Source organism: Scyliorhinus canicula, chromosome 8, assembly GCF_902713615.1.
Source record: "Scyliorhinus canicula chromosome 8, sScyCan1.1, whole genome shotgun sequence".
In the NCBI taxonomy this organism is placed as follows: domain Eukaryota; kingdom Metazoa; phylum Chordata; class Chondrichthyes; order Carcharhiniformes; family Scyliorhinidae; genus Scyliorhinus; species Scyliorhinus canicula.
In genome coordinates this window covers 3,785,322-3,809,846 of record NC_052153.1, presented here as the reverse complement: position 1 = coordinate 3,809,846, position 24,525 = coordinate 3,785,322, and positions in this window count along the sequence as shown.

Below are 24,525 nucleotides of genomic sequence, written 5' to 3'. Positions count from 1 at the left end.
TGGGGGCACTCTTTTTCTTCCGCCGCCGCCACGGCCTCCACCATGGCGGAGGCGGAAGAGACCCCCTCCACCGCGCATGCACCGGTACGACATCAGCGGCCGCTGACGATCTGGCGCATGTGCGGACCCACGCTGACCGGCGAAGGCCTTTCGGCCAGCCATGGTGCGGGTCAGCGGGGTGCCAAAGGCTGTTCGCGTCAGCTGGCAGGGCGCCAACCACTCTGCTGCGGGCCTAGCCCTTAAAGCCCTCAAAGGTGCGAATTCTCCGCACCTTTGGGGAGGCCTGACGGCAGAGAGGTTCTCCCCACTCCGGTACACCGGGACTCCCCGCCCCGCCGGGTAGGGGAGAATCCCCGCCCTGCATCTTCCCAAATGATCATAAATCCTATCCCTCAAGACCCTTTCCAATAAATTACCTCTGACGGAAGTGAGACTAACCGGCCTATAATTCCCAGGGTTGTACCTATTCGCCTCTCTATACTAATAATATCAACAGTAAATAACACAGCAAACGCTGATTCTAATGGATAAAATTCAGTGGACAGGATTCTCCGTTTAAGTGCTGACGCTGGGATTGAATTGCGGCTGCTGAACTGTCCCGAAGGGGGCGCTGGACCTGGAGCCATTCAGGACAAGCTAACGGGCCAGCATCGGCGCTAAGTGGAACAAATTTCATTCCAATGCACGGGGTGCGATACGTCAGGGTCAGCATTGGCACCCGAGGGCCTGAGAAACTGCAGCCACCTAAACGCATTGCACTCCCCACTCTGCACTCCCCACTCTGCACTCCCCACTCTGCACTCCCCACTCTGCACTCCCCATCACTCCACTCCCCACACACTGCACTCCCCACTCTGCTCTCCCCAGACACTGCTCTCCCCACTCACTCCACTCCCCACACACTCCACTCCCCACTCACCCCACTCCCCACTCACTGCTCTCCCCACTCACTCCACTCCCCACACACTGCTCTCCCCACTCACTCCACTCCCCACTCACTCCACTCCCCACACACTGCTCTCCCCACTCACTCCACTCCCCACACACTGCACTCCCCACTCACTCCACTCCCCACACACTGCACTCCCCACTCACTCCACTCCCCACACACTGCACTCCCCACTCACTCCACTCCCCACTCACTCCACTCCCCACACACTGCTCTCCCCACACACTCCACTCCCCACACACTGCACTCCCCACTCACTCCACTCCCCACACACTGCACTCCCCACTCACTCCACTCCCCACTCACTCCACTCCCCACACACTGCTCTCCCCACACACTCCACTCCCCACACACTGCACTCCCCACTCACTCCACTCCCCACACACTGCTCTCCCCACTCACTCCACTCCCCACTCACTCCACTCCCCACACACTGCACTCCCCACTCACTCCACTCCCCACACACAGCACTCCCCACTCACTCCACTCCCCACTCACTCCACTCCCCACTCACTCCACTCCCCACACACTGCTCTCCCCACACACTCCACTCCCCACACACTCCACTCCCCACACACTCCACTCCCCACACACTGCTCTCCCCATACATTCCACTCCACACACACTGCTCTCCCCACACACTCCACTCCCCACACACTGCACTCCCCAGACACTGCACTCCCCACTCTGCACTCCCCACACACTGCACTCCCCACACACTGCTCTCCCCACACACTGCTCTCCCCACACACTGCTCTCCCCACACACTCCACTCCCTACACACTGCTCTCCCCACACACTGCACTCCCCACACACTCCACTCCCCACACACTCCACTCCCCACACACTGCACTCCCCACTCACTCCACTCCCCACACACTGCTCTCCCCAGACACTGCACTCCCCACTCTGCACTCCCCACACACTACACTCCCCACACACTGCTCTCCCCACACACTGCACTCCCCACACACTGCTCTCCCCACACACTCCACTCCCCACACACTGCTCTCCCCACACACTCCACTCCCTACACACTGCTCTCCCCAGACACTGCACTCCCCACACACTGCACTCCCCACACACTCCACTCCCCACACACTCCACTCCCCACACACTGCTCTCCCAGACACTGCTCTCCCCAGACACTGCACTCCCCACACACCCACTCCCCACACACTGCTCTCCCCACACACCCCACTCCCCACACACTGCTCTCCCCACACACTCCACTCCCCACACACTCCACTCCCCACACACTCCACTCCCCACACACTCCACTCCCCACACACTGCTCTCCCCATACATTCCACTCCACACACACTGCTCTCCCCACACACTCCACTCCCCACACACTGCACTCCCCAGACACTGCACTCCCCACTCTGCACTCCCCACACACTGCACTCCCCACACACTGCTCTCCCCACACACTGCTCTCCCCACACACTGCTCTCCCCACACACTCCACTCCCTACACACTGCTCTCCCCAGACACTGCACTCCCCACACACTGCACTCCCCACACACTCCACTCCCCACACACTCCACTCCCCACACACTGCACTCCCCACTCACTCCACTCCCCACACACTGCTCTCCCCAGACACTGCACTCCCCACTCTGCACTCCCCACACACTACACTCCCCACACACTGCTCTCCCCACACACTGCACTCCCCACACACTGCTCTCCCCACACACTGCTCTCCCCACACACTCCACTCCCCACACACTGCTCTCCCCACACACTCCACTCCCTACACACTGCTCTCCCCAGACACTGCACTCCCCACACACTGCACTCCCCACACACTCCACTCCCTACACACTGCTCTCCCCAGACACTGCACTCCCCACACACTCCACTCCCCACACACTCCACTCCCCACACACTCCACTCCCCACACACTGCTCTCCCCACACACTCCACTCCCTACACACTGCTCTCCCCAGACACTGCACTCCCCACACACTGCACTCCCCACACACTCCACTCCCTACACACTGCTCTCCCCAGACACTGCACTCCCCACACACTCCACTCCCCACACACTCCACTCCCCACACACTCCACTCCCCACACACTGCTCTCCCCAGACACTGCTCTCCCCAGACACTGCACTCCCCACACACCCCACTCCCCACACACTGCTCTCCCCACACACTCCACTCCCCACACACTGCTCTCCCCAGACACTGCTCTCCCCAGACACTGCACTCCCCACACACCCCACTCCCCACACACTGCTCTCCCCACACACTCCACTCCCCACACACTCCACTCCCCACACACTGCTCTCCCCACACACTCCACTCCCCACACACTGCTCTCCCCACACACTCCACTCCCCACACACTCCACTCCCCACTCACTGCTCTCCCCACACACTGCTCTCCCCACACACTGCTCTCCCCACACACCCCACTCCCCACACACCCCACTCCCCACACACTGCACTCCCCACACACTCCACTCCCCACACACCCCACTCCCCACACACTGCTCTCCTCACACACTCCAGTCCCCACACACTGCTCTCCCCACACACAGCACTCCCCACACACTGCTCTCCCCACACACTCCACTCCCACACACTCCACTCCCCACACACTCCACTCCCCACACACCCCACTCCCCACACACTGCTCTCCTCACACACTCCACTCCCCACACACTGCTCTCCCCACACACAGCACTCCCCACACACTGTTCTCCCCACACACTCCACTCCCACACACTCCCATTCCAGCCAAGGAGATGCCACCCTGAAGAGGGGAGCTGAGATTCTCTGATGTAGAGCTGTAGGCATGCCGTGGAGGAGAGGTGGGACATCCTGTTGCCTTGGGTGGGGAGGAAGTTGCCATCTGCAGATGTCAACCAGCCCCGGGCACAGGTGGCATCGGCCGCGAGGACCGTGGGCGCAAGCGCCAGGACCAGGCAGCGTTGCAGGAAGAAGCTGCACAACCTCCTCAAGGCGGCCAGAATGAGTCACCAGCTCCGTGTCCTTGGCACCACCCCTGTCCCACATTGCCCACACCCATCACACTCCACACCTCCCTTCCACCCCCTGGCGGACCCGGGGCCAGCCAGGGTGAGGCCTACCATCCCCCCCCCTCCCATAAACCCGTATCTCCTCCCTTGGGTGCAAAGGTATCGGCCATAGATCAGGTTGTCCGAGGCCTGGGGCATTATGTGCTGGCAGTGGCTCAGGAACAGGACAGGGCGACTATGTCACAGGCGGCCATGTACCAGGGCCACCTGGACATTGCAGTGGCTCTGCAAAGGGAAGAGGATGTGTTGGTCCCCGTGTCGGTGACTCCCGCAGGGAAGGTGCTGGAACACCTAAGGGCCTCCTGAATCCCTGGTGCACCCAATGGGCAGCGGGCAGAACAGGGTGGCACCACACCACCCGTGACCCTTGAAGTCCGCTCCAGAGGACTGCCGCGAAAGGTCGCAGGGCGAGATACGCAGCAGGCTGCCTCCACATCCGATGTGCCACCCGGGGAACCACCGACACACAGGTGAGAAAGGTAGACACCAGTTAGGTTGGCACGGGTGAAGCACATAGGTTAGCGATAGGTGCTGGGGCACAATACTTGTAGTAATCACAATAAACACCAGTTCACTGCTTGGTCTGAAGGGTGTGAGGGATGGGTTGTACCGCAGCAGAGAGTGTGCCGGAGGGTGGGGCCGGGAGAGGGTGTGGGGGGGGGGGGGGCAGTGGGAGGCAGAGGTCAGCAGCGTGGGGAAAGGGTGTTGAGCGTGGGCACAGGTCAGGGCCTCCTTGGGCAGTCGGAGGCCAGGTCGCCCCTGGAGGTGGCAGGAGACAAGGCCAGATATATGGGGGCTTCATGTGGTCGGGCCTACCCAGTACATGACCCACCATCGCACACTACCCAACCCTGCCACACCGCCACCCCAGGGGTTCGATGGCAAGCAGCAGGGTGACCAGCGCTCCAGGTGCCCTGGACGAGGTAGGCTTCAGTCCCGGGGTCAGGCCTTGCATCAGGGTGACCCAGAAGAGGCCGAGGATGAGATTAAGATCCAGCTGAACTGTTTGGCAGAATCCTGTGTGTCCCTATTTGTTTTCTGACACAGGTGGCGCACGTTGACCTTATAAAACGAGGTGAGTACACTTTGCCTTTGGCTGACACCACAGCTCGTTTAGCTGCCTCTGCGGGGGAACAACTGAATACTGTGGGGTCCATCCTTACTACGGGACTTTATGGGCATCTTCCCCTCATTATTGTGCAGGGACGTGTCCCCATCCGGGCTGTGATTGCTGCACCTGTTGCTGTTGGGTTGGCAACATATCCTCCAAGTGGGATCTGATGGTCTGTGTGTGATACTGAGCAAATTCCCCGAGGTTTTCCAGCCTGGCTTGGCTACCATTAAAGGGGCCGTGGCCAAGACCTAGGTGGACCCTGAGGTTCAGCCCCGGTATTTTCAGGCCCGCCTGGTTTCCTGCGCCTTAGCGGAGAAAGTCGAGACTGAACTTCACCGTTTGGAGAGATTGGGCATCATTCGGCCTGTGCGCTTGGCAGATTGGGTAGCGCCAGTGGTTCCTGGATTGAAGCTGGATAAGACAGTCCATCTCTGCGGGGACTATAAGTTGACGGTGACCACGGCTTTGAGGTTGGACAGTTAGCCCTTACCGCACATTGAGGATTTGTATGCAACACTGGCCGGTGGCTGTACATATGCAAAATTGGACATGAGCAATGCTTATCGACAGCTGAAGCTCGATAAATCGTCACAGAGCTACATCACGATCAATGTGCACAAGGGACTCTATGAGTACAGCCGGCCCCCGTTCGCAGCCTGCGCAATCTTCCAGCACATCATGGAGAACATCCTGCGTGGATTGCCGTGCATTGCGGTTTACTTAGATGACGTGATAGTCACAGGGACCACAGACCAAGAACATTTGCAGAACCTCAAGGTGGTGTTGAAACAGTTTTCAGAGTATGGGGTCCACCTGCGCCACGCGAAGTGTGTGTTCCGCGCGAAAGAAGTGATATATTTGGGGTCACGGGTCGACCTGCACCCGGTCGCTGAGAAAGTGAGAACCATCGAAATGGCCCCGCCCCTTGAGACGCCACCAAGCTTCGATCTTGTCTTCGTCTAGTAAATTACTTTGGGCGATTTATTCCAAATCTGGCAACCGCCCTGGCCCCCCTTTTCTTGCTCCCTAAGAAGCACGGCCATGGGAATGGAGCAAGGCACAGGATGAGGCCTTCAAGAAGGTGTAATTACGGCTGTCCTCTTCAGGGATGCAGACATATTTCGACTCTTCGAAGCCATTGTACATCATGTGCGATGCTTCGCTGTTTGAGGTTGAGACAGCCCGGTCTCATCGGATGAGCAATGGACATGAACGTCCAATCCCCATTGCCGCCCGGACACTGGCTGCAGTTGAGAGAAAATATGCCCAAATTGAAAAAGGTCTGGCAGTCGTATTTGATCGAAAGTCATAAAGCGGTTTCATAATTACGCCTATGGCCTCCATTTCTTTATCATCATGGGTTACAAGCCATTGCTGGGCCTCTTCCGTGAAGGCAAGGCATTTCTGCTGATTTTGTCCGCGAGGATTCAGTGCTGGGCCTTTTTGTTGGTTGCTTATGAATACCCTTTCGAGGGGGCGCAATGGTTAGCCCTGCTGCCTCACGACGCTGAGGTCCCATGTTCGATCCTGGCTCTGGGTCCCTGTCCGTGTGGAGTTTGCACATTCTCCCCGTGTCTGTGTGGGTTTCGCCCCCCACAACCCAAAGATGTGCAGGGTAGGTGGATTGGCCACGCTAAATTGCCCCTTAATTGGAAAAAATGAATTAGGGACTCTAAAATTTTTTAAAAAATGAATACTCTTTCGAGCACTGCCCATGACCCCAGATTGCACATTCTGATACGTTGAACCATCTTCCTCTGCAGATCAAATCCTGAATTTTATGGACTCCTTGCCCATCTCTGAATCGTGTATTTGTGACTAGATGCAGGCTGACCCCGTCCTTGCCAACGTGCAGCAACTGGTGCTATGCGGTGGGCAGCTTCGACAGCTGCCATGGGGAGTTGAAGCCTTTTCCTCCAAGTTCTTGGAGCTGACTATGGAAGCTGTGGGGAATGAGGGTTGTCCCGTGTGAAGGGCCAAACTATTGTGCTGAAGGGTCTTCACAACGGGCACCCCGGAGTGTCCCAAATGAAGATGCAGGTGAGAAGCTAGTTCTGGTGGCCCGGTTTCAACACAGATATCAAGATGTTGGCCCAACAGTGATCCATCTGTCAAGAACACCAGAAGCTCGCTACGGCGGCACCCCTACCTACTTGGGAGTGACCGGTACGTCCTTGGGCTTGAGTACACGCTGATTTCGCTGGTCCATTCCTGGGTTTGATGTCTCCCGTCCTGGTGGATGTCCACTCCAAGTAGCTGGAGATCCACAGAATGGCCATGATCACCACTCGGGTGACCGCTGAGCAATTGCACATTTCCTTTTCCACCCACGGAATCCCTGAGGGGCTCGTGACAGATAACGGGTGAACGGTTTGCCACTTCTTTGAAGAACAACGGGATTCGCCATGTCCGCACTATCCCGTACCATCTGGCATTGAATGGCTTAGCAGAGAGGGTCGTGCAGACGGTTAAATGGGGGCTAAAGAAACAGACCTCAGGCTCGATGGATCAAGCTTGGCAAGATTTTTATTCTCATACAGGAGCACACCGCATGCAGCCACTGGGGTGGCCCTGGCTGAGATGTTAATGAGTCGTAGGCTTCGTAAACAACTGATTTGATTGTCCTGGACACAGGCGCAAAGGTGCACCGTAACCGAGATTTGCAAGGGCCTTGTCCGATTTGATGGCTCCATTACCGAACTATGCGGCTGTGACGTCTCCAGTCTCGCCCTCCAGCTGCTCCTCCTCGGTCAGCGAGGGGGTCTTTGGGCTTTTGGGGGGGGGGGGGGGGAGGGGATTGTAACAGCTCGCACGGGGCCCATGGGGTGGGAATGATTGTCCTTCCTGTGGTCCTACAGAGGGCGTGCTCCCCCACCAGGGGCAAAGAATCTCTATTAACCTTTGTACAAAAGGCCGGCCAGTAAGACACCAGGACAGGAATGCGGTAGGGGCCTACTGGACAGTGTATATATTGTGTTGTAAATAGAACTACATTTCTTTATTTTACTCAGTGTAGACGCGCCGTGTCCTTATTAAAAGCACCAAGTTGGGCCCACACAGAGGCTCCTACAGCATTGTCTGCCAGCTCACTTCACAATTGTCCCATGTTCATCAGCATGAGAATTAATTCTACCGTGGAGCAGCAGTTTTTGTTGTACGATAATTATTAAGCATGCAGTAAAAGTCAAACATTGTGTTCACATTTACAATCCATTCAGTTAGTCATTGAACATCTGAATTTGCAAAAAGGGGTGAATTGCATTTATTAACTTTGGCAGCTGCAGTGAGTAAGTCTGTGGAGTTCGAGGGCCCACGTAGATTCAAAACCCAAATCAATTGTAAAATCTATATTGCAGCCTGCTCTGATCATTTTATCATTCTAACAACAATCGTGTGTTTCTAACTTTGCTCAGCCCACCCACACTCTCCAATCTGACTGCCCAGTGCAGTGTGCAGTAAATCAGGCGGAGGATATAAATAATCACACCGAGCACAGTAAGCGGTTATAAATAGAATATTTATTTTTCAGTGTGGTTTTAGACTACTGTGTTGTACTGCAATTCCTGCTAAGCATGCACCAATTCAGTGATGCAATTGTTGCTGATTCTCCATAAAAATACAATTCAAACAAGACAGTGGGCTGGATTCTCCGTTTGCCAGACTGTGGGCTGGATTCTCCGTTTGCCAGACTGTGGGCTGGATTCTCCGTTTGCCAGACAGTGGGCTGGATTCTCCGTTTGCCAGACTGTGGGCTGGATTCTCCGTTTGCCAGACTGTGGGCTGGATTCTCCGTTTGCCACACTGTGGGCTGGATTCTCCGTTTGCCAGACTGTGGGCTGGATTCTCCGTTTGCCAGACTGTGGGCTGGATTCTCCGTTTGCCACACTGTGGGCTGGATTCTCCGTTTGCCACACTGTGGGCTGGATTCTCCGTTTGCCAGACTGTGGGCTGGATTCTCCGTTTGCCAGACTGTGGGCTGGATTCTCCGTTTGCCAGACTGTGGGCTGGATTCTCCGTTTGCCAGACTGTGGGCTGGATTCTCCGTTTGCCAGACTGTGGGCTGGATTCTCTGTTTGCCAGACTGTGGGCTGGATTCTCCGTTTGCCAGACTGAGGGCTGGATTCTCCGTTTGCCACACTGTGGGCTGGATTCTCCGTTTGCCACACTGTGGGCTGGATTCTCCGTTTGCCACACTGTGGGCTGGATTCTCCGTTTGCCAGACTGTGGGCTGGATTCTCCATTTGCCAGACTGTGGGCTGGATTCTCCGTTTGCCAGACTGTGGGCTGGATTCTCCGTTTGCCAGACTGTGGGCTGGATTCTCCGTTTGCCAGACTGTGGGCTGGATTCTCCGTTTGCCAGACTGTGGGCTGGATTCTCCGTTTGCCAGACAGTGGGCTGGATTCTCCGTTTGCCAGACAGTGGGCTGGATTCTCCGTTTGCCAGACTGTGGGCTGGATTCTCCATTTGCCAGACTGTGGGCTGGATTCTCCGTTTGCCACACTGTGGGCTGGATTCTCCGTTTGCCACACTGTGGGCTGGATTCTCCGTTTGCCAGACAGTGGGCTGGATTCTCCGTTTGCCAGACTGTGGGCTGGATTCTCCGTTTGCCAGACTGTGGGCTGGATTCTCCGTTTGCCACACTGTGGGCTGGATTCTCCGTTTGCCAGACTGTGGGCTGGATTCTCCGTTTGCCACACTGTGGGCTGGATTCTCCGTTTGCCACACTGTAGGCTGGATTCTCCGTTTGCCAGACTGTGGGCTGGATTCTCCGTTTGCCACACTGTGGGCTGGATTCTCCGTTTGCCAGACTGTGGGCTGGATTCTCCGTTTGCTAGACTGTGGGCTGGATTCTCCGTTTGCCAGACTGTGGGCTGGATTCTCCGTTTGCCAGACTGTGGGCTGGATTCTCCGTTTGCCACACTGTGGGCTGGATTCTCCGTTTGCCAGACTGTGGGCTGGATTCTCCGTTTGCCAGACTGTGGGCTGGATTCTCCGTTTGCCACACTGTGGGCTGGATTCTCCGTTTGCCAGACTGTGGGCTGGATTCTCCGTTTGCCAGACTGTGGGCTGGATTCTCCGTTTGCCACACTGTGGGCTGGATTCTCCGTTTGCCACACTATGGGCTGGATTCTCCGTTTGCCACACTGTGGGCTGGATTCTCCGTTTGCCACACTGTGGGCTGGATTCTCCGTTTGCCACACTGTGGGCTGGATTCTCCGTTTGCCACACTGTGGGCTGGATTCTCCGTTTGCCAGACTGTGGGCTGGATTCTCCGTTTGCCAGACTGTGGGCTGGATTCTCCGTTTGCCACACTGTGGGCTGGATTCTCCGTTTGCCAGACTGTGGGCTGGATTCTCCGTTTGCCACACTGTGGGCTGGATTCTCCGTTTGCCAGACTGTGGGCTGGATTCTCCGTTTGCCACACTGTGGGCTGGATTCTCCGTTTGCCACACTGTGGGCTGGATTCTCCGTTTGCCAGACGAGCGGGTGGTCCAAATTCGTGAGGAAACGGCCAAGGATCCTCTGCTGCAGCGTGTGATGCAGCACCTTACACATGGCTGGCAGAAGGGACAATGTCCCCAGTTCTACAACATAAAGGACGACCTGACGGTGGTGGAAGGCATCCTCCTGAAGCTCGACAGGATCGTGATTCCTCAGAGCGTGCGGGCTATGGTGCTCGGCCAGCTCCATGAGGGTCACCTTGGGGTCGAGAAATACCGACGCAGAGCTCGGGAGGCGGTTTATTGGCCGGGCATTAACCAGGACATTGCCGACACAGTCCTCAACTGCCCTACCTGTCAGAAGTTTCAACCGGCTCAACCCAAAGAAACGTTGCAGCAACACGAGATCGTGACCTCTCCGTGGTCCAAAGTCGGTGTCGACCTTTTCCACGCCAAGGGGCGTGACTACGTCCTCCTGGTCAACTACTTCTCCAGTTACCCAGAAGTGGTGAAACTGTCTGACCTCACGTCGAAGGCGGTGATCAAAGCTGCACAGAAACGTTCGCCAGGCATGAGATACCGCTCACGGTAATGAATGACAACGGTCCCTGCTTTTACAGCCAGGAATGGTCTGATTTTGCACAGTCCTACAACTTCTGTCACGTAACCTCCAGTCCCCACTGCCCGCAGTCAAACGGGAAGGCCGAGAAAGGGGTCCATATTGTAAAGCGGTTTCTGTGCAAAGCTGCAGACTCAGGCTCCGACTTCAACCTGCCGCTGCTGGCATACAGGGCAACCCCACTGTCCACTGGGTTGTCTCCAGCGCAGATGCTCATGAATCGCACTCTGAGGATCACAGTTCCAGCCATCCATGTTCCAGACCTTGACCACCTCACGGTCTTACAGAAAATGCAGCAGTCCCGGGCCCAACAGAAGGCCACATATGATGCTCATGCCACGGATCTACCCGAGCTGATCCCAACTGATCATGTTCATGTCCAGTTGCCTGAGGGCGGCTGGTCAGCCACAGCTGTGGTGATCAAACAAGTGGCCCCAAGATCGTTCCTTGTCCTCATGGCTGATGGCTCCCTGCTATGGCGCAACAGACGGGCACTGCGAAGAGTTCCACGCCCGCTACTTGACCGAAGTGCCCCGCCACCTACAATGCTTCCTCCGGACGTACCCTACCATGAGGCCACCGATCTACCAGCAATCCTGCCAGCCCCCGCGGCCACCGCGATCCTGCCTATCCAAGTGCAGGCGGCCCCTGACCCACCTCTCCGCCGGTCAACAAGAATTCGTCGCCCACCACAAAGACTAAATCTATAGACTGAACTTTTGTACATTTTGTTACCTCATCGATTTGACCTCTGTAAATATTGTTTTGTTTGCCATGTATCTGCACTATCGACACCTTCCTATGTATATACGTTCATTTCAACACCTTTTGCATAAAGTCAGGCACATATACATATATATCCGCATGAACACCTTAATATTTATTTGTCTAAAAAAAAAGAAATGGGGGGCGATGTCATAATATCCACTCCTGTATATAATGAAGTGCAGGCAGGCAGTGATTGACAAACAGGATGACCAGTAAGCGCACAGCGTAGTGCAGCCAATCACCAGACAGGACACAGCAGCCAATCACCAGACAGGACACTACCACTATAAAGCCAGAGGGCACTAGGTTTCCCGCTCTCTCGGGACCCAGCCACTGAGACAGTCAGAGTCCACGAGCTAGCCAATGCAAACACCATGGGGTAGCTAGTAAGTCTGGTCAGGCTACTACTAGGTCACCAGTCAGTTCAGTATAGTGTCGACCCACAGCTGATCATGTATATTAGTTATAAGGTTGAATAAAATCATGTTGGATCCTCTCTAGTGTTAGAGGTCTGTCTCTCGCTACACTGCATCAAGTGCAGTCCACATCGAACCAACCTGCCTAACACATCACTTTGGGAATTCTGAAGTTGTCAAAGACACTGTGGAGTTTCTTTCTGGGTGTAAATTTTATATCATTCTTTGTATGCAGAGAGAATACAGGGCCGGGATTCTCCCTTCTGGCGCTGGCGGGAAAACCAGCGGCAACCAATCCGGCATCAACAGTCCCCGAACGCAAGGAATTCTCCGAACCTTCAGGGGCTAGGTGGACACCGGAGGAGCTGGTGCCGCTCCAGCCGGCAGGAAGGGGCGGCTCGAGTGCGCGGACCGGCCGATGTGATCTCGCGCATGCGTGGACTGGCTGACGTATTTCCGCACATGCGCAGACCGGCCAGCATATTTCCGCACATGCGCAGACCGGCCAGCGTATTTCCGCACATGCGCAGACCGGCCAGTGTATTTCTGCGCATGCGCAGACCGGCCAGCGTATTTCCGCGCATGCGCGGGGATTCTCTTCTCCGCGCTGGCCCCCGGGCAATATGGCGGAGCCCCACAGAGACCCGGCACGGAGGAAAGAAGTCCCCCCACGGAACAAGCCTGCCCGCAGATCGGTAGCCCCGATTGCAGGCCAGACCACCGTGGGCCCCCCCCCGGGGTGAGAGCCCCCGGGTCCCCCCGAGGACCATCCCCGCATACTCACCAGCCAGGTCGTACCGCGTGAGGTGAGTCATTCATGCCGACGGGACTGGCCAAAACTGGACGGCCACTCGGCCCATCGAGGCCCAGAGAATCGCCGGGGGGGGGGGCTGCTGTCAACGGCCCCCAACCGCCGTGGCGGGAATCCCGCCCCCTCCTGAAAAACAGCGCCGGAGAATAGGGCATCCGGCATCGTGGCAGCAGGGCGAGATTCGCGCCTCCCCCAGGGGATTCTCCAACCTAGCGGAGAGTCGGAGAATCCCGGCCCTGATATCATAGAATTTGCAGTGCAGAAGGAGGCCACTCGGCCCACCGAGTCTGCACAGGCTCTTAGAAAGAGCACCCTACCCGAGGTCAACACCTCCACCCTATCCCCATAACCCAGTAACCCCACCCAACACTAAGGGCAATTTTGGACACTAAGGGCAATTTATCATGGCCAATCCACCTAACCTGCACATCTTTGGACTGTGGGAGGAAACCGGAGCACCCGGAGGAAACCCACGCACACACGGGGAGGATGTGCAGACTCCACACAGACAGTGACCCAAGCCGGGAATCGAACCTGGGACCCTGGAGCTGTGAAGCAATTATGCTATCCACAATGCTACCGTGATGTCCCAGCAATGTAAAGTTTCCATGATTATTTGTTTCATGAAGAAATGCCACTTTGGTTTTAATGCAAATCAAGTGTCCTGTAATTATTGGCCAATGTATTGAGTGACACGTATAAAGAAGCAGTTGAAAGATTGATGAAGCAATGCATCAGTAAACAGTGAAAATACATCCTTGCTTGAGAAGAGTGTTATAGTTTGGAAACATTTTCAAAGAGAATTTAATTGGCATTTTACAAAGTGTTATTTTTAGATGAATTTGTGGAAGAATGCATTGCATTGGAACTAAATTATTGCTTGCAAATTATCTTTGAAATTCTAATCAGCTTTGTGGCATTTCTTAGTCTGTTTTGGATGAAAGCTTTCATCATGGAGTAAAGTTGGATCCAAATAAACTATGTTGCAACTTGCTGCAGGAGGAATAGACCTTGTTGAGATTGTGACAGTCCTTAATTTCCACGTCGTTGTTAATCGAGAGACCTGGAGATGCGCTCTCCCTGAGGAACTGATCGTCGGAAACAAAAAAAGAAAATGCCGGATAATCTCAGCAGGTCTGGCGGTATCTGTGGAGAGAGAATGAAGCTAACGCTTCGAGACTGGATAAATCTTTCTCTGACCTGTACTTTCTGCAGGCACCTGCTCTCGCCAGGGACTGTCCAATCACGGAACCTACTCTGAAAGGTGAAGATCAAAATTGCAGTGAAGAAACAGCATCGTGTGTGAGAAATTTGTGATGACCATGTTCGATGGTTCTTCTCTCTCCCCCCCCCCACAAACACCCACAGATCACCCAACCACCTATTACTGAATGCAGTGCACCTTTGACGAATAAACACAGTTACCTGAATTTTACTGCACTGTAAACAATCAGGAACATTTTAGTATTCAGAAAGTGCATGACATTTTATTGGGCTACGTTTAGTAGATCGCTGTATCCAGACTCTGCATTATTACTGTTCTGGGAGAAACTGGTTTGCTCTGTTGTAAATTGCTTTAGTGTTTTCAAAACCCGCTGTTTGTTGTAAAATATATTAGTCCCAATTGCCCTTTCATCCGCTGAAACAAATATTTATTAAATGAATTTAAGAGTACCCAATTATGTTTTTCCAATTACGGGGCAATTTACTGTGGCCAATCCCCCCCCACCCGGCACATCTTATAATAATCTTTTATTATTGTCACAAGTCGGCTTATCTTAACACTGCAATGAAGTTACTGTGAAAATCCTCTAGTCGCCACATTCCGGCGCCTGTTCGGATTGTGGGGGTGAGACCCACGCAGACACGGGGAGTGACCCGGGATCGAACCAGGGTCCTCTGCGGCGTGAGCCAGCAGTGCTAACCACTGTGCCACCGTGCCGCCCTGAGGCAAAGATATTTCTTGCATTTCATTACACAAATTCCTATATTTATATAAGATGTCTTTATTAACCTAAGCCCATCTCTGAGGCCGAAGTTTCAAATCCCCCCCCCCCCCCCCCCCCCCCAAAAGACTTGATCTGAAAATCTAGTCTGCCGCTACTGTAGGAGTGCTGTGCTGCCAAGTGAGATGTTAAACTGAAGGTCTGTCTGCCCTCCCAGGTGGAGCGCATGGTTTGTACCAGCCTCCCCAAACAGGTGCCGGAATGTGGCGACTAGGGGCTTTTCACAGTAACTTCATTTGAAGCCTACTCGTGACAATAAGCGATTTTCATTTCATTTCATTTCACGATTTTGAATGAGTGTAGGGAAGTTCCCCTTGGTCTCCTGGCCAATATTTATCACACAACGAAAACAAATGATTCAGCCATTCCCAACTTGCTATTTGTGGTAGTTTTCTGGACATCAATAGGCTGATAATATTAGGAAAATGATCATGGTGTACCAGCACACTGATTGGCTCACTATTGCTACTGGGAATTGGCAAAAACCATGTGACTTATCATTCTGTTCCAAACGTGTTCCCTCTCTCTTTCAACATGCGTCATCTGCCCTGGAGTTTGGCAGTCAGTGAATAGGCTATGTAACAATTAATTGGAAGCCCTGAAATATTGCTGAGGTTTCCCCCATCTCTCAATGCAGGAGATCAGGATCAGTAGAAGACCTACTTGCCCCTATTGAAAGAGGGTAAATAAAAGCTTTTGCTTGTTTGTGCCAATTTTGTTCCTTTGGGGGAGGAGAGGGGAGATGGTAGAAGGATTCCCGAGTTGATTATCAGCCCATTGAACTCCGTTATGAGCATTTTCACTGTGGCCAAAAGGGTCTTGGCGTTGGACTCGAATCCGGAGCTTCTGGGCCAGAGTCATGGCCGTTTACAACTGTGCCACCACACCTCATTTTCTCCTGCATGTGCCAGCCTACTGTCAATGTTACTGTGGGAGATCAGGACCATGATTTATACCCGTCTATTGCATTTAAAACAAATGCTACTTGAACTGACCTTTCAATCAATTCAGCTCACGTCCAGACAGCGTTTAAACATGTTTAAATGTATTCATTCAGGGTGATTGAATCGTTGGCTGGGTCAGCATTTATTGCCCATCCCTAATTGCCCTCGAGAAGGTGGGGGTGAGCTGCCTTCTTGAACCGCTGCAGTCCATGTGGTGTAGGTACACCCACAGTGCTGTTAGGGAGGGTGTTTCAGGATTTTTTTACCCAGCGACGGTGAAAGAACGGCCGATATGTTTCCAAGTCAGGGTGGTGAGTGTCCCCGCTGTTGTTCTCTCCAGCGATCGAGCCATTACCAATGGAGCTCAGAGCAGCAAAAAGCTGGAGGGGGATCTGAAGGGGCAGCAGAGAGCACAGAGTCTCACTCTATGCAGATGACCTGCTCCTCTACATTTCGGACCCACAAAGCAGCATGGACGGAATCATTGCGCTCCTGAAAGAGTTTGGCGCATTCTCGGGCTACAGACTCAACATGAGCAAAAGCGAGATGTTCCTGGTGAACTCACAAGGAAGGGGGGGGGGAGGGCAGCACTAACGGGGCTGCCGTTTAAACAAGCCCGACACAAATTCCGCTACCTGGGGATCCAAATAGCCCATGATTGGAAAGAGATCCACAAAGGGAACCTCACCAGTCTGACAGAGGAAGTAAAAACGGACATGCAAAGATGGAACACACTCCCACTCTCCCTCGCGTGGGGGGGGGGGGGGGGGGGGGGGGGGGGGTAATGCTAGGATCCCAAAGACGGTCCTACAAAAAACAAAATCCAGGGGGGGCTAGCCCTCCCAAACCTACAATTCTACCACTGGGCAGCAACAGCCGAGCGAGTAAGGGGATGGATCCAGGAGCCAGAAGCCGAGTGGGCGCGCGCAGAGGAGGCCTCCTGCGTGGGGACCTCCCTCCGGGCCCTCGCCACGGCAGCACTCCCATCCCCACCCAAAAAACACTCCACCAGCCCAGTGGTGATAGCCACCCTCCAATCCTGGAACCAACTGCGGCAGCAATTTGGCCTGACCAAAATGTCGGACAAAGCTCCCATCTGCAACAACCATAGGTTCACACCAGCACTGACTGACGCCACCTTCAAAAGGTGGAGGCAGGACGGGGGGACACTGACAGTCAGGGACCTATACACGGACGGCAGGATCGCAACACTGGACGAACTGACAGAGAAATTCCAGCTAGTCAGGGGGAATGAGCTAAGGTATCTACAACTCAAAAACTTCCTACAAAAGGAGACAAGGACGTACCCACAACCGCCACGACAGACACTACTGGAAGACCAACTGGACGCAAGCATCCTAGATAAAGTAAACTGTAGCGACATGTATAACCGACTGGTAGAAAGGGCCGACACCGTACTGGACGCAACAAGAAAGAAATGGGAGGAGGACCTGGGGATGGAGATAGGGTGGGGACTCTGGAGCGAAGCACTGCATAGGGTCAACTCAACCGCCACGTGCGCAAGGCTCAGCCTGACGCAGCTAAAAGTGGTACATAGAGCCCACTTAACAAGAGCCCGTATGAGCAGGTTCTTCCCGGAGGTGGAGGATAGATGTGAACGGTGCCAAGGAGGCCCGGCCAACCACGCCCACATGTTCTGGTCTTGCCCCAGATTTGCTGGGTACTTCTTTGAGGCAATGTCCAAAGTGGTGGGGGTGAGGGTGGAGCCATGCCCAGCAGTGGCGGTCTTCAGGGTATCAGACCAGCCAGATCTATTCCTGGGGAGGAGGGCGGACGCCCTTGCCTTTGCCTCCCTGATCGCCCGCCATAGAATCCTGTTCGGCTGGCGTTCAGCAGCACCGCCCAGAGCTGCAGACTGGCTGTCCGACTTCTCGGAATCTCTCCAAATGGAGAAAATCAAATTCCCCAGCCGAGGGTAAGACGACGGCTTCCACAGAACGTGGGAGCCGTGTAGCCACCTGGGGTGGCCACTGCCCAACACAAAATGGAAGATTGCAAGGAATGCAGGGAAAATGGACATGTTGGAAAGCAAGCAGCTTGCAAAGCGATTGTATATTGGGACGACTGCAGAAACCAGTTTTGACTGTTGCAGAAACCAGACAGCACTGTGAAAAGAAACCAGTTACCATGCTAATGAAGCAATACCGGGCGATCCCCAGATACAATGGACACAAGTTAAGCACAGATCAATACATTCTATAGAAGGCCAGACCCTGTGGAGCCAGAGAAGCCCAAAACAATAAGTCCCAAGAACCGCCCCAGTGACCGAGGAACTGCCCTATGATTGGGGGGTTCAAACATATCGATTGGGAAGAGACCCAATCGATTCCAAGCAGGTAAGGGAGTCCGCCCAAAGGGGCGCGGATCCCCTGGGACCTATAAAAGACAGGTCCCACACATGGTTCAGTCTCCTGTCTCCTGGCTCCTGTCTCCTACTCCGGCCGTCGAGCAGCAGCCCCCGACAAGTAAGTGCCTAACGACGACCGCTACCAGAAATAGGCACTCCTGACCCCCTTTTCAATTGATAACAATCTGAAGTCTGCAGACCAGAGCAGAGCAAGAGGCCTTATTCCCTGACCCAGCAGTTCCTTCGAGATAAGTATTAGTTGTTTAGCGGTAGGAGTAAATTTAATCCTTTAGCATGTGCATGGGTAGTTATTATAATTGTATTATAATAGAACAGTACAGCACAGAACAGGCCCTTCGGCCCTCGATGTTGTGCCGAGCAATGATCACCCTACTCAAACCCACGTATCCACCCTATACCCGTAACCCAACAACCCCCCCCCCCAACCTTACTTTTTAGGACACTACGGGCAATTTAGCATGGCCAATCCACCTAACCCGCACATCTTTGGACTGTGGGAGGAAACCGGAGCACCCGGAGGAAACCCACGCACACACGGGGAGGACGTGCAGACTCCACACAGACAGTGACCCAGCCGGGAATCGAACCTGGGATGTGTAATAAACTCTAGTTGTTTGAACTTACTAATTGGTGTACGGTTAGCAGGGGCTGTTTAGCTCACAGGGCTAATCGCTGGCTTTGAAAGCAGACCAAGGCAAGCCAGCAGCACGGTGCGATTCCCGTAACAGCCTCCCCGAACAGGCGCCGGAATGTGGCGACTAGGGGCTTTTCACAGTAACTTCATTGAAGCCTACTCGTGACAATAAGCGATTTTCATTTCATTATTGCTTTGAACTTCACCTTGAAGCTTGTGGCGGTGTCTTAACGGCACCTGGCGACTCCAGAGCTTAGAACAAGAAACAGAGCCAAATTGAGTGTTAAACACACTCACCCAGAACGAGCAACAGCCGTTCACCCAATTGTTCCGGGACCTGTTTGTGGCCAACAAACAAGCAGAAAAATAGCCAGGTAGCCAAGAATCAGGGGAAAGTAGCCGAGACGGGAGAGGGAGGGACAGACCGGGGGGGGGGGGGGGGGGGGGGGGGGGGGGGATCAGCTAAACCTAGGAGAAAAGAAAGGCGAACCAAGGAGAAGGGGAGGGAGGAGGGGGGGGGGGAGACCAGAAAGGTGGGGGGAGGCAGCGGAATGATAAGCAGAAGGATGGCACGGGAAACAATAACAAACTTGGCATCTACAGGAACAGAGAACAAGGGGAATACAGGCGAAAGACGGGACGAATGGCCGAAGTAGAGCTGAGCGCGAGATGACAATGGCAGAAACACCTGGCCTATTTGCGTATTGCCCTCTGTAATTGTTTGTCTGGCACCCAAATGTATATGTACCTCCCCAGTTCCCCCCACACCCCCTCACAAACAGACGCCTACTTATGTGTTATAAATAATATTGCCAATGGTACAGAGTTGCTGCTGTTGAGCTGGTGAGAATACCCTACCAGTTACTTTATTTTATTGTTTGTTTGTTTTTGGTATGTTTGTGTGTGCTCTTCTCTTCTGTATACATAACGGTAAATATACTTTGTTCAAAAACCCAATAAAAAAACATTTATAAAGAAAAGGATAAAGAGAGGAACCTGGAGATAGTGGCGTTCCCATTCGCTTTCTGCTTAATTAGCCTTCTAGCTGGTAGAGTTGCATGTTTGAGAATTGTTCGTCAAGGACACCTTCTCAAGTTGCTCAGCTGGCTGAACAAGATGCTTTTCTCATTTACAGGCAATGCCCATTGATTTGCCCCAACTTTAATCTACAATGATCTGAAGTGGTCCACATTGTTCCAATATTAGCCAAGTTTACTATTAGCCAAGTTCAATCAGGTTTGGATTTAAGTGTATTGCAGTTGGGTACATGGATAATTGATACCAAAATTAGGATCTATATTCATGTTTAACAATAATATACGGGGCGGGTTTCTCCCACAACTGGCCAGGTGGCCCGACGCCATCGCCAAGAGCAGCGTGAACCATTCGGTCGTCGGGCCGACCGGAAGGTGCAGAATTCCCCGCACTTCCGGGGGCTAGGCCGACGCGAGTTGGCACATGCGCAGAACTGCCGGCATGGTTCTGCGCATGCGCAGACTGGCTGGCGTGTTCCTGCGCATGCGCAGACTGGCTGGCGTGTTCCTGCGCATGCGCAGGGGGGTTCTTCTCCGCACAGGCCATGGTAGAGCCCTACAGAGGCTGGTGCGGAAGGAAAGAGTGCCCACACAGCACAGGCCCTCCCGCAGATCGGTGGGCCGTGATTGCAGGCCAAGCCACTGTGGGGGCCCCCCTGGGACCGGTTCACCCCCCCCCCCGAGAACTCACCTAGCCGGCTGACAAGCCAGGTCCCGCCGTGATAGACCAGGTCCATTTCTCGCCGGCGGGATTGGCTGAAAACGGGCGGCTGCTCAGCCCATCGGGTCCCGGAGAATTGCCAGGTGGTCCCCTGTCAACGGCCCCTAACCGGCGCGCCGTGATCCCCGCCCCTGCCCGAAAACCGATGCCGGAAAATTTGGCAGCTGCCGTCAAATGCGAGGTAATGCATTTTGGAAGGTCTAATTGAGAGATAGCTGGGAGTATAGGTCCCAAATCACTGAAAGTGGCAACACAGGTGGATAAGGTGGCCAAGAAGGCATACGGCATGCTTGCCTTCATCGTATGGGGCTTTGAGTACAAAAATTGGCAAGTCATGCTGCAGCTGTACAGTACCTTAGTTGGGCCACACTTTGAATAGAGTGTTTAATTCTGGTTGTCACACTACCAGAAGAATGTGGAGGCTTTGGAGATGGTACAGAAGAGGTTTACCAGGATGGTGCCTGGTCTGGAGGGCATTAGCTATGAGGAGAGGTTGGATAAACTCGGTTTGTTCTCACTGGAATGATGGAGGTTGAGAGGCGATTTGATAGAGGTCTATAAAATTGAGTGGCATGGGCAGAGTGGATAGTCAGAAGCTTTTTCCCAGGGTGGAAGAGTCAATTACTAGGGGGCTTAGGTTTAGGCTGCGAAGGGCAAGGTTTAGAGGAGATGTACGAGGCAAGTTTTTTACACAGAGGGTAGTGGGTGCATGGAACTCGCTGTCAGAGGAGGTGGTGGAAGCAGGGACGATAGTGACATTTAAGGGCACCTTGGTGAATACATGAATAGGATGGGAATAGAGGGATACGGACCCACGAAGTGTAGATGGTTTGAGATAGACAGGCACCCTGGTCGACGCAGGCTTGGAGGGCAGAAGGGCCTGTTACTGTGCAGTATATTCTCTGCTCTTTCTTTGTTCTTGAGCCCATCTTTTGGAGCAAAGGGAGCCAGATTTAACTTGGCAGGGTGAAGTGAGCCGCAGTAAGGGAAAAAGGGAGAGAGTTTGAGAGGAATGAAGACTCAAGAGCGAGGATGCAGACTGCGACAGAAACAGGAACTGAGAATGGGGGAAAAGGAGAGGAAAAAAAACCAAGTTGACATCCTCCGCAGTTGAAAGAATCCCTGACTCCTGGTTTATAAATGTTAGATGTGTGAGCAGCTACAGTCTGAGTACAACTGGATTCTGCCCACTTCCTGCTCGTCCTGGTGCTATTCCTGACTAATTACACTTTCTGTATAAACTACTCCGATGACAGATTCGTAAATAGAGGCCACATGGAATTGGATTTGCTGAGATTGGCATGGAGCATTTAGATAGTCAACTTTCAACTTGCTCCGTTCAAAAAAAGATTCAGACTAAATGAACTTGCACAAACCATCGCCAAGATTTATTTCAATCTCACTCCCCATCATTACACTAGGATATATTTTTTTAAAAACAGGCAACCATTTGTGAAGAATTTGAATATGTGGTGCGGTATTGTACATATTTGCTTTTGGTAACGAATTGAAACAATACCCCGGCTTGTCTTTATTACCTTTTTTAAAAAAAAAAGAATTCTGAATGCTGTTTTTTTCTCTCACTCCCAGCAGTAGTGGTTTCCTCGAGGAATCATTCCAAACCCGAAAATTGCCGAAACTAACAAAAGGGAGTTTGTGCTGTCATTTCACACTGCCTGTAATCTAGCACCGAGTTCTGTTTTCAACCTCACCCAGGGCCCTTTCTGACGAAAGCCAAGGTGTTCCCAAAACTGCTAAATTCGTGGGTTGACGCTAACGGCGTTACCGACCCACGGGTTTCAGTTGTGGCTTTTTTTCTTGGGGGGGGGGGGGGGGGGGGGGGGGTGCACTGACCGATACATCGACAAATGTTTTCAGGAGAAACTCCTAACGGGGTCAGGTGACCGGTTAACGGCATCGCACAGACCTCCTGAACCATGGTGACCAAGAACGCCAGGGTCAAACATATAAACATTTCTGCAACACAGCTGCTGCTCTGGTTTGGCAGCCCATTAACCTATATTTTTTACATGGTTTCATGCCCTTTAGCGTGTGCCAATCTTCACCCAGAGGAAAGCAAAACTTGGCGACCCTCCACGGACAGAGTAAACAAGACACACACACACAAAAAAAAACAAAAACCCCTTTTTTCTCTTTCTCTGCCGTGCTGGATGCTTTCACCTAACTTGCTTTACCTGTTCCAGGGAAGCTGAGATGTACAGAATGAAAAATGTTTGGCAGGATTATTCCTTTGCTTCAGAGCTTTGTTCTCGATAAGAGTTGTTCATGTCAGATTTCAGAACAAGCCAGTTCATTTACGACACCACAGCCAGATGTTTTTAACCCCACGCACTGGAGGGTTTTAAGCAAATGAGGGTTTCTTTTCAAGTGGATGAATTGCGTAAATGTTTGGATGCATGGGTCTTTAAATTTGCGATCGATTTGCGATATAATTTAATTTAGAAGCTATGTAAAGATGCAATCGTAATACACAACGATCAAAATCATCTGGACTGCAGCAATGTTTTTGCCTGGTTGCTATTAGCTGCAGTCTAATTATTTTGGCAGATACTGTGGCCTAATTATTGCAAGTTTGCACTTGTTCAAGTTATCATACATAGCTTTTTTGATTCACTCATGGGTGTGGCCCAGCGTTTGTTGCCAGTCCCTAATTATCATCGAGAAGGCAGTGGCATGTGTCTTCTCTGTCAGCAGTAGGTACACCCCCAGTGCTGTTAGGAAGGGAGTTTCAGGATTTTGACTTGTTGACCCACATGGTGAGAAGGTTCTATGTCAGGATGATGTGAGACTTGGAGGGGAACTTGACCCTTGACCTTCTAGGTGGTAGAGGCCATGTGTTTGGAAGGTGTTGCCAAAGGAGCCTTGGCGAGATTCTGAAATGCATCTTGAATATGGTGCACATGGCTGCCACTGTGCATCAATGGCTGTGAAAGTGAATATTGATGGATGGGGTGCCAATCAAGCGGAGCTGCATTGCCCTGGATGGTGTTGAACTTCTTGAGTGTGGCCCTTCCAAGCAAGTGGAGAATATTCCATCACATTCCTGACTTGTGTCATGTAGATGATGGACAGGCTTTGGGCAGGCAGGGGGTGAGTTACTTGCCACTGAATTCCTAGCCTCTGATCTGCTCTTGTAGCCACAGTATTTATATGCCTGCTGTAGTTTAGATTTGGGTTTTGTAACACCCTGGATGCTGATAATAGGGGATTCAGCGATGGGAATGTCAATGGGCGATGGCTAGATCCTATCTTGTTGGAGATGGTCATTGCCTGGCACGTGTGTGGCCCGAATATTGCTTGTCCAGTTTCAGGCCCAGGCTAAATCTAGACCAAGTCATGCTGCATATGGACATGGACTGCTTCAGTATCTGTGGAGCTGTGAATAGGGCTGAACATTGTACAGTCACTGACCATCCCCACTTCTGATCTTGTGATGGAGGAAGGGCCATCAACGAAGCAGCTGAAGATGGTCCGACTTAGGACACTATCCTGAGGGACTCGTGCCACAATATCCTGATGTGCGATGATTAAAAATACAGGATATTCACACCCATATGTTTTGGGCGTGCCCAGCGTTGGGGGAGTTTTGGAAGGGGGTAGCA